A 16,210-nucleotide genomic window follows, 5' to 3' on the forward strand; every position below is an offset into this window, starting at 1 on the left:
GGTTTTGTCTCCAAACATAAATTAAAACAATATCCTACGTCATCTGAAGTAGCTATGGCATCGTCCTCTTTGGCCATGCCTATAAAAGCTTATTGTTCCGTAGATTTACAAATCTCGGACAATATATACAGAAAAACAAAGCTTAACGTTCTAAACAACTGTTGCGCAGATGTTATATTAGGGCACGATATCTTTAAGCAGCATTCCACTCTGTCGATAGTTTTTGGTGGTAATAAACCTGAACTGCAAAACAGTAGCTTAGCATGTGCCAAAGTCGGTCCGGCCACCCTCTTCGAACACTTAACACCAAATTGTAGACCTATCGCGATCAAGTCCAGACGAAACTCAAACGAAGACGAAAAATACATTCAATCCCACATAGAAAACTTCTCTCTGACGGTGTCATTGAAGAAAGCAACTCACCCTGGAGGGCGCAGGTACTAGTCGTGAGTGGAACACATCGAAAACGTATGGTCGTCGACTATTCTCAGACTATAAACCGATACACGATGTTAGACGCTTACCCAATCCCTTCCATAGAGAAAATAGTTTCCGATGTAGCTAAATATAATATCCACAGCACAATAGATCTCAAGAGCGCATATTATCAAATACCAATAAGGGTTGAAGACAGGCCGTACACCGCCTTCGAGGCAGCAGGAAAACTTTGGAAATTCAAACGTATACCAATGGGCGTCACCAATGGAGTGTCTGCGTTCCAGAGGAAGATGGACGAGATCAAGACCAAAGAAAGACTACAAGGAGTTGACATCTACTTGGACGATGTGACGGTGAGCAGAAAAGACCAATCTGAACACGACTCCAATCTACGAAAATTTTTAGATGTCTGCAAGAAATATAATTTAACCATTAATCAAGAAAAATCCCATTTAAATTTGAAGTCTCTTAAGCTCCTCGGTTATCTCATCGAAAACAATATACTCAAACCAGATCCCGACAGACTTAAGCCACTGATTGATTTCCCTATCCCTAGAAACAAAGCATCCTTGCAACGAGCACTAGGGATGTTCGCTTATTATTCTAAATGGATTCCAAAATTTTCAGATAAAATACGTAGATTAGTGAACTTTAAAGTATTTCCTATGGCCCCTGAACTAATCCAAGACTTCAACAATTTACGGAACTGCATAGTTAAATCCTTCGTCGTTAACGTAGAGGAAGACATCCCATTCTGCATCGAAACAGATGCCTCTGACGTCGCCATCGCCGCCACTCTGACTCAAAACAAGAGACCAGTAGCCTTCTTCTCGAGAACCCTCACTAAGAGCGAACAACACCATTCAGCTGTCGAGAAGGAAGCTTATGCGATCATTGAAGCCCTTCGGAAGTGGAGGCATTACTTGATAGAAAGAAAGTTTCAACTTATAACCGACCAGAAGTCTATTTCTTACATGTTTAACATTCGGCATCCTGGTAAAATCAAGAACGAAAAATTTACAAGATGGCGGTTAGAACTTGCTCCTTACAACTATGACATCATCTACAGACCGGGGAAGGAGAACGTGGCGGCTGACGCTATCTCTTTCAGGACTTGCGGCTCGCTCCATACCTTCGACAGACTTGTCCACTACCACAAGGCTTTGTGTCACCCAGGGATCACCCGGATGGCTCACTGGGTGAAGAATCAGAACCTTCCTTACTCCATCGACGAGATACGCCGAGTCACGTCTTCCTGCAGAACATGCTCCGAAATCAAACCTCGTTTTCACAACAAGCGGAGCACCCTCATCAAGGCCACCGCACCCTTCGAACGGCTCAGCGTTGATTTTAAGGGACCATTACCATCCAACACTCCTCGGAAATATCTGTTAACGGTAGTCGACGAGTACTCCAGGTTCCCTTTTGCCATCCCTTGCAACGACCTATCCTCCACAACCGTCATTCAAGCACTAAATCAGATCTTTACACTCTTCGTATATCCTTCATACATTCACACAGACAGAGGCACATCCTTTATATCCAGAGAACTTCAATCATTCCTACATTCCAATGGAGTTGCTACTAGTCGTAATACACCATACAATCCGTGTGGAAATGGCCAAGTAGAACGTTACAATGGGATAATATGGAGAACTGTATCGCTGGCGCTGAAAACGAAGGGCCTCGTGATAACGCAGTGGGAGAAGGTGTTACCTGAATCGTTGCACTCCATCCGCACACTGCTCTGTACAGCTACTAACGCTACACCCCACGAACGTATGTTCTACCATAAGAGAAGGGCCAGTTCTGGAGTTACTCTTCCTTCGTGGCTTACTACACCAGGGAAAATTCTAATGAAGAATCACGTCCGTCAGAGTAAATATGACCCCCTGGTTCAAGAAGTAACTCTGCTTGAGGCGAACCCTGACTATGCTCTGGTTCAACTTCCAGATGGTAAGGAGACAACAGTCAACCTCAGGCATCTTGCTCCTGCAGGGGATATTGTCAACAATGAACCTAACTTAGAAGATGTGAATTTTCCAAACCTCGCTGATGATCCTAATCAACACACTGAAGCATCTGAAGAAACCCAGCTGAACCTCACTCCAGAAGATTCACCTGAGAAGAACATGAATGATCAAGACCTACCTCAAGTGAACCCAATTCCGACTCCACCCAGATCTCCTCCCAGACCTCAACCTCTACTCCGGAGATCTTCCCGCACCACTAGACCTTCTGAATATCTCAAGGACTATGTCCTTAAATGAAGAGGGGGCGAATGTGGTGATATTGGTTTTAACCTCTTAGCAACCTCTTAGCAACCTCTTTGCATGAACATTGTTTAACCTTCAATATTACCTCTTATTCTAATCTATGTATTAATTCATGTAAATATCTAAGTCATGTTTTGTGCTTAATAAAGCCTTAGTTTCTGAAGATAAGGTTTATTATGTCAGGAACTTTAGAAACCTTGGCGCGAGAGGATGCACACCCCTCCCCACGCGCCAGGGCCAGACGCCAGTACCGAGCGACTCGCGGACTGGGACGGACGTGCGTCCCACGGGGAGCCTTCAACTATTGTCTACACTGAATTCATTCTGGTAAATATAGTCACGTTCCAAAACCTTTGTAATTAACTCCCCGTGTGCGCTCGGTCCTTTTACGGTGTAGGGCCTATCCCAGCCGATTAAACGTAAAACTCCCCGCACCACGCATTACGTGGGGCAGTGCAACATATGGCGCGGGCCGACTCCCGCCACCACAGGAATTTCGTTAATTGCCGAGGTGCTCAGGCACCGTTACATCTAGTTAAAGACTTTTAACTAATTTTCTTAGCGAGCCGCGGTCCACATAGGTGGGCCCGAGCGTCGCCATTCACAACTTACGGGATTGGCCGACTCCACTCAAACTCTCCCCCTCGACCTCGACTGGCGAGAGGGCTTAATCTTAGTGACGACGCGTCAGAGCGCCCAGTGTAAACATAGTGTAATTGTGTAGGGAAAATAGTGTAACTGTAACTGCAAGTGTAATTACCAACGTTAATTAAACATCCACTCCGCACACTCCGTGCGCGACGTGTAGACAACAGTGCAAACCAGACTCGTGTACCGTAGAATGGGGATACTTGCAATGGTGGGGTAACTTGCAACAAAACTACAGGTAAATATATTTTGTGTGTTGGCTACCATGATTCAGTTCGATGTGTACATGTTTCTATTGCCATTTGTTTACAAATGTCTGTTGCAGCTTGTACATGTTGTTTTAGGCGGTACTTATTGTTTTGTGCATTTGTTTTTCATAAATAAATATTATTATTGAAAATCTGCAAAAAGTAACATCTGGAAACTTCCTGTAGAAGTTCTTAGAAGTACACATCTAAAGACATTGTAAGGTATGTATGGCTTTAATGTAGTGTCAAGAAGTGTATCCTATAGTCATACCATGCAATGATAATTCGTTTTCTGTCAGTTGGCTTTTTTATGAATTTGTGATTCCAGTGGGGTAACTTGCAACCCAGACACACCCACTTTTGTTACCGGTACGTTATTTGTGACCCTCCCCAATCCAGTTAGGGATCAGCGTGCTATGCTGTGTAGGGCCAGTAGTGCATCAGTAATTAGGGATCCCTAACACCACGATCACCACCGCCATTCCTAGTGGGCCACGCAGGGGCTTTCGTAACCACTGACCCACCTCGTGGTTAACCACCGAGTTAGCCTGGCACCCTCCCGGACACGTTTCACGTAATAAACCTGCTTTCCCGCTAGGAACTACGCCGGATCTCGAACACGAGAATCCGGGCGACGGCAAACCTTACAACAGAATACAGCATAAATTAACAGTATACTATTAAAAAACACTAGGAAACAGCAGACCCCAAAAAAGTTCCTTGTAATCGAACACCACAAAAAACAACTAAATACTATGAAAATCATTTAAATACTACATAAACATACCTTACAAAGGAAACCATTAAAATCCATTAGAATATTACACAAACACTAGAAAACATCTGATACCAATATGCTTTTGTTTTACAACAGGATCAAACAATATTTAACAGATACAATGGAAATCACTAAAATTTAACATAACGTCGGTCTAATTAGCAAACCTCGTAACTCCACTTTTTGTCAAAAATTGTTTTTTGGTACTATTATATACTCAGTTATGTGTTCTATTACCATTCCAAAGATCATAACAATAAACAATCCCTATGGGCTACAATCCTATTTTCAGAAAACCTCTTATCTCCAGCTGTCGATTTTCTGCATATTAGCATACCTCGTAACTCCATTTTGTTAGTAAACAAACACAGTGTTATTGTTGCACTGTCTATTAATTTTTTTAAAATATTATTCTAATTATTTCGATATTGTTTGAACGTATGGAACAGGTACATTTTATTATTATCTCACACTTTAACTATTGTCCATCGGTTATTTATGCGTGCAAAACACTTATTGCAATAAATTATACTTTTCAAACTTTTGTAATACAGGCCATAATATCAAATGTTTTTGGAGGTAATGTCTAAACTATTTTATACAATTTAGCTATCCATTCTTCATTTCAGAATGTCAAGAGCCAATAATGATTTCGGCATGGATCTCATGAGTATTCCTTGTAGAACATCATACATTCTTTACGATATTGGCACTTTCATTGTTTTCTTTTACTGTTTTCGATTTGAAAGCCAAAGATGGCTTCTGTTATCTGTGGAACGAGACTGAGATGGGCCTTGGTTCAAATGAGTTTGCTACAATAATTTGCAACTTCATCTTGTCGTAACTACCTTTGAGGAACAATGCCGACAAATTGATACTGTATAGTGATGGTTGCTGCTATCAGAACAGAAATGTGACTATCGCCAATGCACTCTTACAGATATCGGTGACAAAGTGTGTAACGATAAAGAAAAAGTTTCTGGAGGTCGGACACACACAAATGGAGGCAGACTCCATGCACTCGAAGAAAAAAAAAGCTGAAAAACAAGAAGATTAATGTTCCAGCTGACTACATTGCAACTTTCAGGGAAGCACACAGAAATCCACGTCCATATGAAGTTCATTATTTGACTCACAGTTTTTTTTTTTTAAATTTGATCATGCTCAAGTGTATAGCTCTATCAGACCAGGCAGAATAACTGGGGATCCATGTGTTACCGACATCAGAGCCTTGAAGTACACTCCAGATGGGGTTATTTCCTACAAGTTGGGTTTCACAGAAGAGTGGAAGAACTTGCCTATTCTCAAAAAGAACATTACTGATAAGCCATTTAATCGTTTGCCAGCACTGTACACTGAGAGGCTGAAGATAAAGAAAACAAAATACGACCATTTGCAGTCCCTGAAAACAACTATGGAGTCAGACTATCACTTATTTTATGATAGCCTTCCTTTTCAAAACTGAAGCATTGATTTCTGAGGGGTAATTTTTTTTTTTTTTTACAATTTATTGGAGTAATATTTATTGCCTCAGTTATCAGTATTTAAAAGCTAGTTTTATCTTGATGTTCTTTCAAACGAATTCATAGTCAATGTTGATTTTATGTACTATACAATATTGCTGTTGTGTATTGTATACTGTCCTTACTGTTCAATATCAGAAATAACCCTTGTATTGTTAGAGAGACTTTTTTAAAATACACGAATAAATTTAGTGCTATAACCATTCATCTCAAAATTGTTCTAATATCAACATTAAGTTTACGCCAATAAGAAGATTTATATCTTATCAAACCTCGTATCTCCATATTTAGTTTGAATTTATGATTGTAAAACCTCGTAACTCCATTAAAAAAAGGTTTAATAATTAAAAACTGACACAGAGTTTGTTGACAAACGTCAGAGGGTGTTTTAACTTTTATGTGATGAATTAAACACATATTTAGTACAAACAAAAAAGTTATTCAGTTTTTTGCTTCTCTTGTAAAATTTGTCTTCAGGGAGTTACGAGGTTTGCTAATTAGACCGACGATAAACTAAAATACTCAGGGCCGGTTTTATGACCCCCGGCTAAATCTTTTGGTTAGCTAGCCTTCAGGTTAGGCTAGCCTCAGGTTAACGAACGAGGGGTGTATTATTACCCATACTTAGCCTGCGGTTGGCTAAACGGAATCTGATGAAGAGTGTGGTGTAATAATGGGTGTGTTGGTAATGAAATAAACCAGAATTTGGTAACTTTTGTTGCAAGACAGTTTTTTTTTCTGGTAGAATGTTAGTCAGCTGTTTGTTTGTATTGTGAATCGTAATGTTTACAGCTGCTGAAAAGAAATATGCCGCGAACTTTATCTTGTAACAGATGTATAATTAAATTAAATAAAAACTACTTCGACGTTAAACTTGCTTTGAAATAAACCATAAAATTACGATTTACGATTCAAAACCGTGTGTTTTCATCTTTACTCTTGTATTTAAACTCAAGTAATTCCATACAAACAAATAAATAGGGATAAGACATTTTTTTTCATAAATTTATTTCATTATCAAATAATATGGACCCTGTTTCGGGAAAAATACTTGTCGATTTTCATTTTATTGGTGTAGGCTTCATTTTTGTACTAATAGTTTCGTATCACGTATCCAAATTAATACGATCCTGATGGAATTAGTTTGCGGTATAGGATGCTTGCTGTTTTAATTTAGTTGGTCGAGAGATTCTAGAAATATTAACTGGTGAAATAATTATGATTGTAAAAAGTATATGAAAGAAATACATTTTTACAAGACCTGACATAATTTGTTTGTATCGTGATATGTTTGGTATTTTGTGTTATGTGCAGGATTTTTCAACATTCTAAATTAAAACAGCAAGTTGACGTCGACCCAAGTGTCTCCTCGGCTCCTTCAGGCCGTTATGCCTCGTCAACGTCCTCCCTTGTTTCCCCAGTGCAACATCGGTGAAATGCGACGGCCAGGGATGCACCCGCGTGCGCCCTAGCGTGCCAGTGAGCCTTTTTTGTGTAATAGATAATTCTGTGTTTGTATATTTTTCCCAAATGGTCACGGGCCTCGACAAGTATGTAAATAATGTAATCGTAATTTATTAATTCTGTAAATTTGCTTTTGATTAATGTTTCGTTTAGTTGTGTAAATATTCTGTGATTTTCTCAAGTGTTCGCCGTGCTAGTATGTAATTGCAGCCTGGCGCGCTGCGGGGCGGGACCTCTCCCACGCCGGCCGATTTCTCCTCCCCTCCCCCGCAGCCCGCGGGCTCCGGCCCGCTGGCGGGCGGGGAAGGGCAGTCGTGTTGAGGGCTCGAGCAGAGACAGACGTGTACGCCGCTCCGCGCTGCTCGCGAGGCGCGTACCCCGAGCTCGTGGCCAGTCGTACGTTAAGTTCACGGATTGTCGCGGCAGCCGAGCTGCCTCCGCGAGTGGTTTATCTAACTGAGTTTACGAGTTTTCCGAGTTACGTTACCAGTCGAGAGTTCCAGAACGCGAACGCACACTTACGGGTCACTGAACCTTCGTCGTCTTTACGAAACGTTACGTAACGGGCCGCGCACGTGTTGCGCTTCTTCGTGGAGTAAACTTAATCGGGATAAGTATTACGTGGGACAATTCCCAAGCTGTGTCGGGACGTGTTAACGGACAGTACGGTCTTGCGGGAGTCCGGATCGCCGCGGGAAGGGCGCTTGTTCCACGACGGTTCCGCCAGGCTGCGGCAGGTTCTAAAACACCAATAAACGAGGCTCGTGAAATCGTCAACGCCGAGTTATCCTTAGAACAGCCTACCACTATCCCTCCTCACCTAACTCTTCCTCCAGGTCCCGCATTACCCGGTCCCGGCCATGTTGGCCTGGACCCACACCTCACCGACGAGAGCAGTACGGGCTTAACAGGACAATCACATAAACGGGGAATCAGGGACCTAAAGCCGAGGGACGTCAAAGTATAATGTAAAACAAGACCAACATGTAAAGGGTCATGCCGATAGTATCAAGGGATAAACTTGGATACGGGAAACAGAATAATTCCAGTGCTGTTTTCGTTTTGCACTTGCGTGGCAGGTAGATAATAAGTACCTAAAGGTTTGTAAGATAGGGAAGGGATAATTGGGTTACATTTATTTTCACATTCAATTGTTTTCATTGAATTAGAACCACGTCTGAAGTCGTATGAAGTGCATTTCATTCCCGGCATATGTCCACTGTATTACGAATAAAAATTCACAGATACAACTTCCACGAAAACACACATTTTATAGGTAATAATAACCCTAGTTTTGCAATTTTAAAATGCACTTATTTACACATATTCTTAAACAGGAACATTTAAGTTTATATACATTGCATACGTTTATGTACTTCGTGATAATTTAAAGTCAAATAATATACGACTCGACGAGAATTGAAAAGCGTGACTACACTTTCATGTCATTTTTAATAAAACTTTGACGAATATGGCGAAGCAATTTATATTTAGTAATAAATTATTCCATCGCATCCTGCAAATATTCAATAGAATTCCTCAAATAGTCATCATCACTATCAACAACTAACCTCGCCTGATACATCGCCATTTTATTTTCTGTTGCTTAGCCTCCGGTTAAGCAGCTAGCGGCTGGTTCATCCACCCGTTAGTTTAGCCGGGACTTTAATGTTTTTTTTTTGTGGTTAACGGCTTTCGCCCACAACCAGAACTATACTCGCACGTGGTCAACACGGCTTATGGTCCCTCACAACCATATTATCTTCAATGTCGCGCCGCTGAAGCCTCTTCTAGAGAGCAATACAGGTGTTGTCCAACGGAAATCTATACCGGGCGGAGCACATGTAGGCGGAGGGGCATGGTATGAGTACCTAGCAGGAACTATTCATTTCTAACAATCTTCTCGGTCGAGGCCCATCGACCAATGGAAAGAAGACCATGGAATAAGGTCAAATGTTAATATAATACACCGATCACCAAGGACAGGGAACGCAAGGGTGTTACCATGAACTCATATGTGGATGTCATTCTCTAAGAGGAAATTAGATAGCACTATACAGACCTCACAAGTAGACGTATACAACAAGGAGGGGTACGCCATTGGCAATGGCAAATTAAGATCCGTAAGTTGGGCATAGAGGTTATCCCGCGATTGGACACGACATTCAAATAGTAAATGATTAACATCCCCCAGTACAGCATTACATTTGCATTCAGCATTGTCTTGAATACCTAGTTTATGTAAGTGGGCTGGGCCCGCGGTATGATTGGATCGGAGTCGAAATGATAAGACAGCGAGGTGACGCGGCTGATTGTCAAAGATGACATTGGTGCTTACGGGTCTGTGTTGATATAAGGGCGCGTAAACTGTTGCGTTATCCCTGGCATAGCGTCTCCATACGGCATCCCATTCTTTCATAATGAGCCGGTCGAGGTAAGGTAGAAAGAAGGACATTATATGATATAGCCGGGACAGTACTACCACAGCATCGAGCCAAATTGGCCATGAGGTCGGTCATTTCATTACCGTAAATCCCTATATGACCAGGTATCCAGAAAAATTGTACACATATGTGGTCTACACAAGGCAAGCGAAAGTTCCTTTATAAGACAAACCACAGGTTACCTAGTAAGGGGGGTGGTATTGAGAGACTGAATTAAACTGTATGAATCTGTCACAATAATAGATTGTTGAATTTTTTCTCGTAGCACATATTGCAACGCCTTATATACCGCATACGCCTCAGCATAGTAAATGGTAGTTATAGGGGGCAGTTTATATAACCCTGTAGTTTTATTGTGACTGTCATAATATGCAGCTCCTACCCCTTTGTCTTTTTTGGAAGCATCTGTATATATGGTTCGATGCAAAGGCATTTGATTCATGCTTTCGTAGAACTCCTGAGTGGTTAGATATGATGGTTGTTCCTTACTACCCATGGCCTGTGTTCGCAGCGGTTGAAACGTAATATCATATGTTAAATTATATTTGTTTAAACAGGGAGTAGAAACGATATGGGACTTTTCTCGTTAAAGAGCGTCCGGAGTATCCAAATCCCGTTTGTAATAATAGCCCGCATATAACCAGCAACATGAGATGCCCTTGAGTATATCCAAAGTTTCCCCAGTACGTGCTTTCTATGGAGGGTTAGTGGCATAAGTCCCAGTTCGAATTGCATACATGGGATAGGCATCGAAGGGAAGGCACCTAAAATGATCCGCATGCAATTATTCTGTATCTTCTCAATTTCAGTACTCCTGGTGGGAGGGAGGTTGTAGAGAACACAACAGCCATAGTCGAGCACCGACCGAATAGTGGTAATATAAAATAAATTTAATAATTTCACCTCCGCACCCCACGTTCGATGTGTTAAAGCTTTTAACAAATATATGCGCTTGCGACATTTATGTGTAACATATTTAATGTGGGCTTTACCCGTCATACAATGATATAATACCACTCCTAGGTATTTAATTTCTGTCACAATCGATAAGGTTTGACCCAGTAGTTGGAAGAGGGTGGAAAATTGTGTTTTTTATATTTCCTCGTAAAAAACATGATCTTACTTTTCGCCGGGGATATTTCTAATCCATTGCTATCAGTCCATGCATGAAGCCTGTGGAGAGTTTCACGTATCGTGTCCTGTGCTCCTGATATGTTGTATTATAGTTCCATATCACTATATCATCTGCATAGGTTATGTTATAAGATGTACAGACAATGTGATAGACTAAGTCTTTTGTACACAAAATTAACAGTAGCGGACTCAATGTACTGCCTTGCAAAAGGATGGTATCTGTGACGTGATAGGGTAATAATTGTCGGACAGCTAAGAGAGTGTGTACACATTTAATAATTTGAGTGGGAATTCCAATATGGTACAGCTTATCATACAATACAGTCAAGTTAACATTGTCGAAAGCAGAGGTCTACACAGAGTGTGGTACATATTGTCTTTCACTTGAAGGCAGCATGAATTTTTGACAATAAGGATATTATAGCCTCGTGTGAACCGATACCTGGTCGAAATCCAAACTGTTCAGGTCTGATGAGCTTATTCTTTTCCAACCACCACTGTAACCTATTTTTCAATAATTCTGCAAAAACCTTTGCAAGGCATGAGCGGAGTGCAATGGGCCGGTAAGAAGTAGGGGCTAACAGTGGTTTATTCGGCTTTTTAGTAGGAATTATGATGAATTCCCGCCAGGCTAAAAGAGTTACACCATGAAGGTAAATGTGATTATATAGTTGTAATAGGTATAGAATACATTTCTCAGGGAGGTTCCGGATGATCACATATGGGATTTTGTCAATTCCCGGCGCCGTGTTAGGAGTATGACGTATACAAGTTTGTAGTTCATGCTGCGTAAAAGGCATAACTAAGGCAGTATGATCTATATGCCTATTCATGGACGTCGTAGGCGGTGTATAAAGTATATCTTCATTGGGAACATAATGCGAGGCAATATGATGCATAAATGCTGGAACTATGACATCAGGGAGAGGAGTCAAATAAGAGAGGTCTTTGCTAGACCGAAATTGTTTAAAATTCCTCCATAAGTGTGGCAGGGGAGTAGACCTCGAAAATGATGTGCAGAAGGCTTGCCACTTTTCCTTTTTCACCCCCTTCCATGTCCGTTTCGCCACTGCTTGCGCTTTCTGTAATGCTATGTAGTTACTGAGAGTGGAGCAGCGTTTATAAGTTTTAAGAGCCGTAAGTCTTGCATTATTTGTATCCTGACATTTATCATTCCACCATGTGGGTTTACGTGTATGACATGCGGTCTGGCGTGTCATAGAAATGGTTTGATTAGCGGCATGCAAGATTTGTGTGTAGAAATAGTCGTGACATTCATTTACCGTTCCTGGGCCTATGTCCGCAACAGGTGCGATATCAGCCAGAAGGCCTCGGAATTTACTCCAGTTAGCTTGGTGGGTAAGGAACTTGGATGTTGCTGGAGGCTGTTGGGAAGGCAAAGGTTGGTTGACCTACGTAGTCAACATTATGGGAAAATGATCGCTCCCCCAATTGTCCTCTAAGACAGTCCAGGTGAGTTGCCCTGCAAGATCTGTAGAAATGAGAGTTAGGTCTATAGCAGTAGATTGTTGTTGGTAGAAACCTAACCGAGTGTGGTGATTGTCATTCATGATCATATATCTTGAGGTATGAAGAAATTCAAGCAATGCCTTGCCTGCTGCATCATTATAAGCATTACCCCAAGAGGTATGGTGGCTATTAAACTCCCCACCTATCACTACAGGGGTGGGAAATTGGCGTAAGAAAAAGTCCCATGTGTCAGCATCAATGGTGGAGTTGGTGGTGGAAATATAGTGACACCACGGCCAATGCGAAGTGTCGGTGACGGATCTGAATAGCGACAGCATAAATTATGTCAGTATTGGGCGTATATTGAATCGATATTTCCTCTACACTAAAATATTTATTTACAAAAATAGCAGTACCCTGGTCAGGTTTGTGAGATCTGTATAGGTGATAGCCTGGTATCCTGGCTGTGTATTTGTCCGTAAGTCTGGTTTCACATAGCAATATAATATCAACGTTGTGTAGGCATAGATTGTGTTCCAGGGGATATCGATTAGCGATCAACGACCTAGCGTTCCACTGTATTATCTTATGGTTGAAAGGAAGTGAGATGGTACAAGAAGATTGAATTATAGGTTCAAAATTCGGAGGAGAACCTCCATAGAGATGTCTTTGTTGACTGCGAACGTATGGTCGCTTTTCGCAGTGTTGACCAAGCCCTCAATCATACAAACTATATTCTGGACTGATCATTGGAACTGTGTGCCCGGTGCCTGTAGGGAAAGGTTGCAGGTGGTCAAGGTTGTGCTCACCTGCGTGTGGGTTTTGTACCAGTCCGAAAGTGATGTCTGGTACTTCAGGACGGAACTGTGCGTAGTATTGGCGAATGTCACCATTTGTGTGGGAGTCCAACAGAATGACGGGTGGGATCGCCTTGTAACATGTGGTATATCCATCGGTCCGTTTTGTCACGGTCTTATGTGTCATGGTGCGTTGGGTCACGTGTGCAAATGTCGGCAGTGGTGCGGGGGCCTCTACTGATGTACTGGTGTGGGTTGAAACTGTATGATTGAGATGGGGTTGCATGACGGGGAACCCTAGTACAAGAAAATGGATCTGTTGTTCTGGTACACATTGTCCAGGTGGTAACTTTTTTGTCGCATCTGCATACAAGAGGTTATGATAAGCCATTAGCCGTTTAATCTCACGTTCGTGTATAGTTTTTTGTTGAGGGCCGAATGTGGTCCCCGGCAGTTGACACATTGTGGAGTATCAGCTGTCGGGCAGGCCTGTTCGTGAACGTTAAGACAAGTTGCACATCGAGGAGTCGTGGTGCGACAGTTTTTAGCAGTGTGACCAAAACGGTGGCACTGGTAACACATAGTTACGCTTTGTACTTTTGGTGTTACTTTGTAGATTTCTTTATAGATGCTGATATATGGAAGCAACGTTTGACCTTCAAATGTGAGACTAAGTAGCTTTATAGGCACCCGAATATCCTGACCATCGCGTTGGATATGTTTGGTGAGGCGTTCCCCATGCAGGAGTTTGTGGGTTGCGCTTTCATAGCCGTCGAGGACTTCATCCATATGAACATCCAAAGAAACACCATATATTATACCCTGTTTCCTCGTTAGACCCATGGGGATGCTCGCGCGCAGGTTCATCTTGCCTGGTGTATCAGAGTCCAGAAATTGGTTGGCTGCTTTCGCCGTACTAAAGTATATTTTCAGCCGTTTTGGTCCTGCTTGTATTTGCAATATGTAACGATTAGGGTGCATTCTTTTACCTAACGCAATCGGGTGCAAGTTCCCTATGTTACCATCAAGGGATTATACAACTACAATGATAGGACCGCTACAGGAGTCAGGGTAACGTGGGTTTCCACCCGGTACGTACCCACTTTCACGTTGTTGGTCGTCCACTCGGTCTCGTCCGTCTCCAGACATTTCTTCTCCCAAATAATTACTTAATCGGACGTCATGCCTGAAAGATTTATTTGTTCGTGCTATCAAATCACAGGTTTCACTTATGTTTTTTTGCTTTACATCATTTCGCGACACTATCTCCATATGATCATAGTTGGTGTTTTCCACTAGTACTACATTTGACAAGTTGTCCAACTTAACAGCGAGTAGGTGTAGGAACGTCCATTATCACTCGCAGTCAAAACCGAACTCCCCGAGACTTTAACTGGAAGGTAGACGTTAACTGGAAGTCATAAAACTAAAATAAGAGCTAGCCTGTGGTTAAATTTTAGCCAGAGGTTTAACTGGGGGTCATTCACAACAGGAAAAAAAACGTAATTCAATAAAAACAAATGGTTTGGGTAGTTTCAGCCACAATCCCTTAACTTTGACGCCTTCTGCCTTCTGCCTTCTGCTTAGGTGATATTAAGGGCGTGGTGTTGCTTTTGGGCGCCAACTAGCAATATTAACTATGTGCTAGTGTGTAGCCGAGACTCTTGGCTCAGGGCATGACGTCGCCACGTGGCTGGCAGGCAGAAGGGGTCGTTCCGCCAGAGTTACCCCCGGCTGTTGTAGCCACCAGGGAAGCTACACTACGGGCATTGTAACAGATACGCGGAGGCTCAATTTAGAGTGTTTTATCACCAGGTACGCTATACATGCGCTGCGTCGTGCATGGCCCGCTTACTTTGAGCGGGGCTCTACAGGCCACGTTTCTGATGGACTTGTGCCGCGCTACCCTAATGTTCCTTGCACACTTCACACTACACTAATCTTAAACAGTTCCGGAATTTAAGTAACACTACACTGTAGTTACACACAGTTCAAGGATCCACGTAACACGGGGAGTTCCGGTGATGAGCACAAATTAAGTAAGGGTATCGGTGAACTCAGGTCGACTAGTGGGTTGTCCGTGAGGCACGCAATTCCGGTAGGGACGGCAATGGCGGAGGTCGAGAGGCTCCGCGGGCGACCCGCGACTAGTCTCCTTGGAGGACGGTGATTATCTGGCGATGGCTGTGGCGTCCGCACGACTCCCCAGCCTCGCTCTCTCGAAAACGTGTCGTGTGCAAAAGTAATCCAGGGCCATGCGTGCTGCCTGATCGCACTAAAGTCCAGAATTACAATAACATTTAACCATAGTCGTTACTCAATTAAGATCGTTTTCAAGAGAGCTAAAAGTTAATTACAATGTCCAGATAATGAGGTCACCTCACGATACCCCCCGTGGTCGACTATCGCATGGGCGACAGTCTGTTAGGAGGGGCAGCTTATGTTCGAGGCATTGCACCACCCTGCACCCAGGTGCGTTCACATCGCACACGCTCAGGGTGAGGCGGCGACGTGCCATAGCTGTCTGTGCGGATTCGAGGAGCACTAATGGTTGGCGTCAACTTCATAAAGTAAAGGAGGTGGCTGGTCTTTTAGCGACTCTGCTTGTACTTAAACAAAATATCAGTGCTTTCACTCGTGAAGAAAAACTAAATGGAAAAGAAAATAGAGATCTCAGCATTTGGCTGTTTTTTTTTTTTTCATAGGTGGTGTCTCTTTAGTTCTCTTTCAGTATTTTTTGTGGTATCAATTTTGCTGATGAAAAACGCGTTGTTGGTAAGGGTTTACAAATATCAACTTATATCACTGTGTAGCATGGGGAGGAAACTGGTATAGGAATCGGTTGCAATGTTATGTAGCCTTTTTTTTGGTAGTTTCTGTTATTCCCGTGCCAGCGGAAAGTATCGCTAGTTGTAACATATTAGATCATACTGGAGACTTTTGACAATTATATTTTTACATATTAACGTAAATAAGTAGCTTTTAACAGA

This window comes from Bacillus rossius, chromosome 1 (assembly GCF_032445375.1).
Source record: "Bacillus rossius redtenbacheri isolate Brsri chromosome 1, Brsri_v3, whole genome shotgun sequence".
NCBI classification, from domain to species: Eukaryota; Metazoa; Arthropoda; class Insecta; order Phasmatodea; family Bacillidae; genus Bacillus; species Bacillus rossius.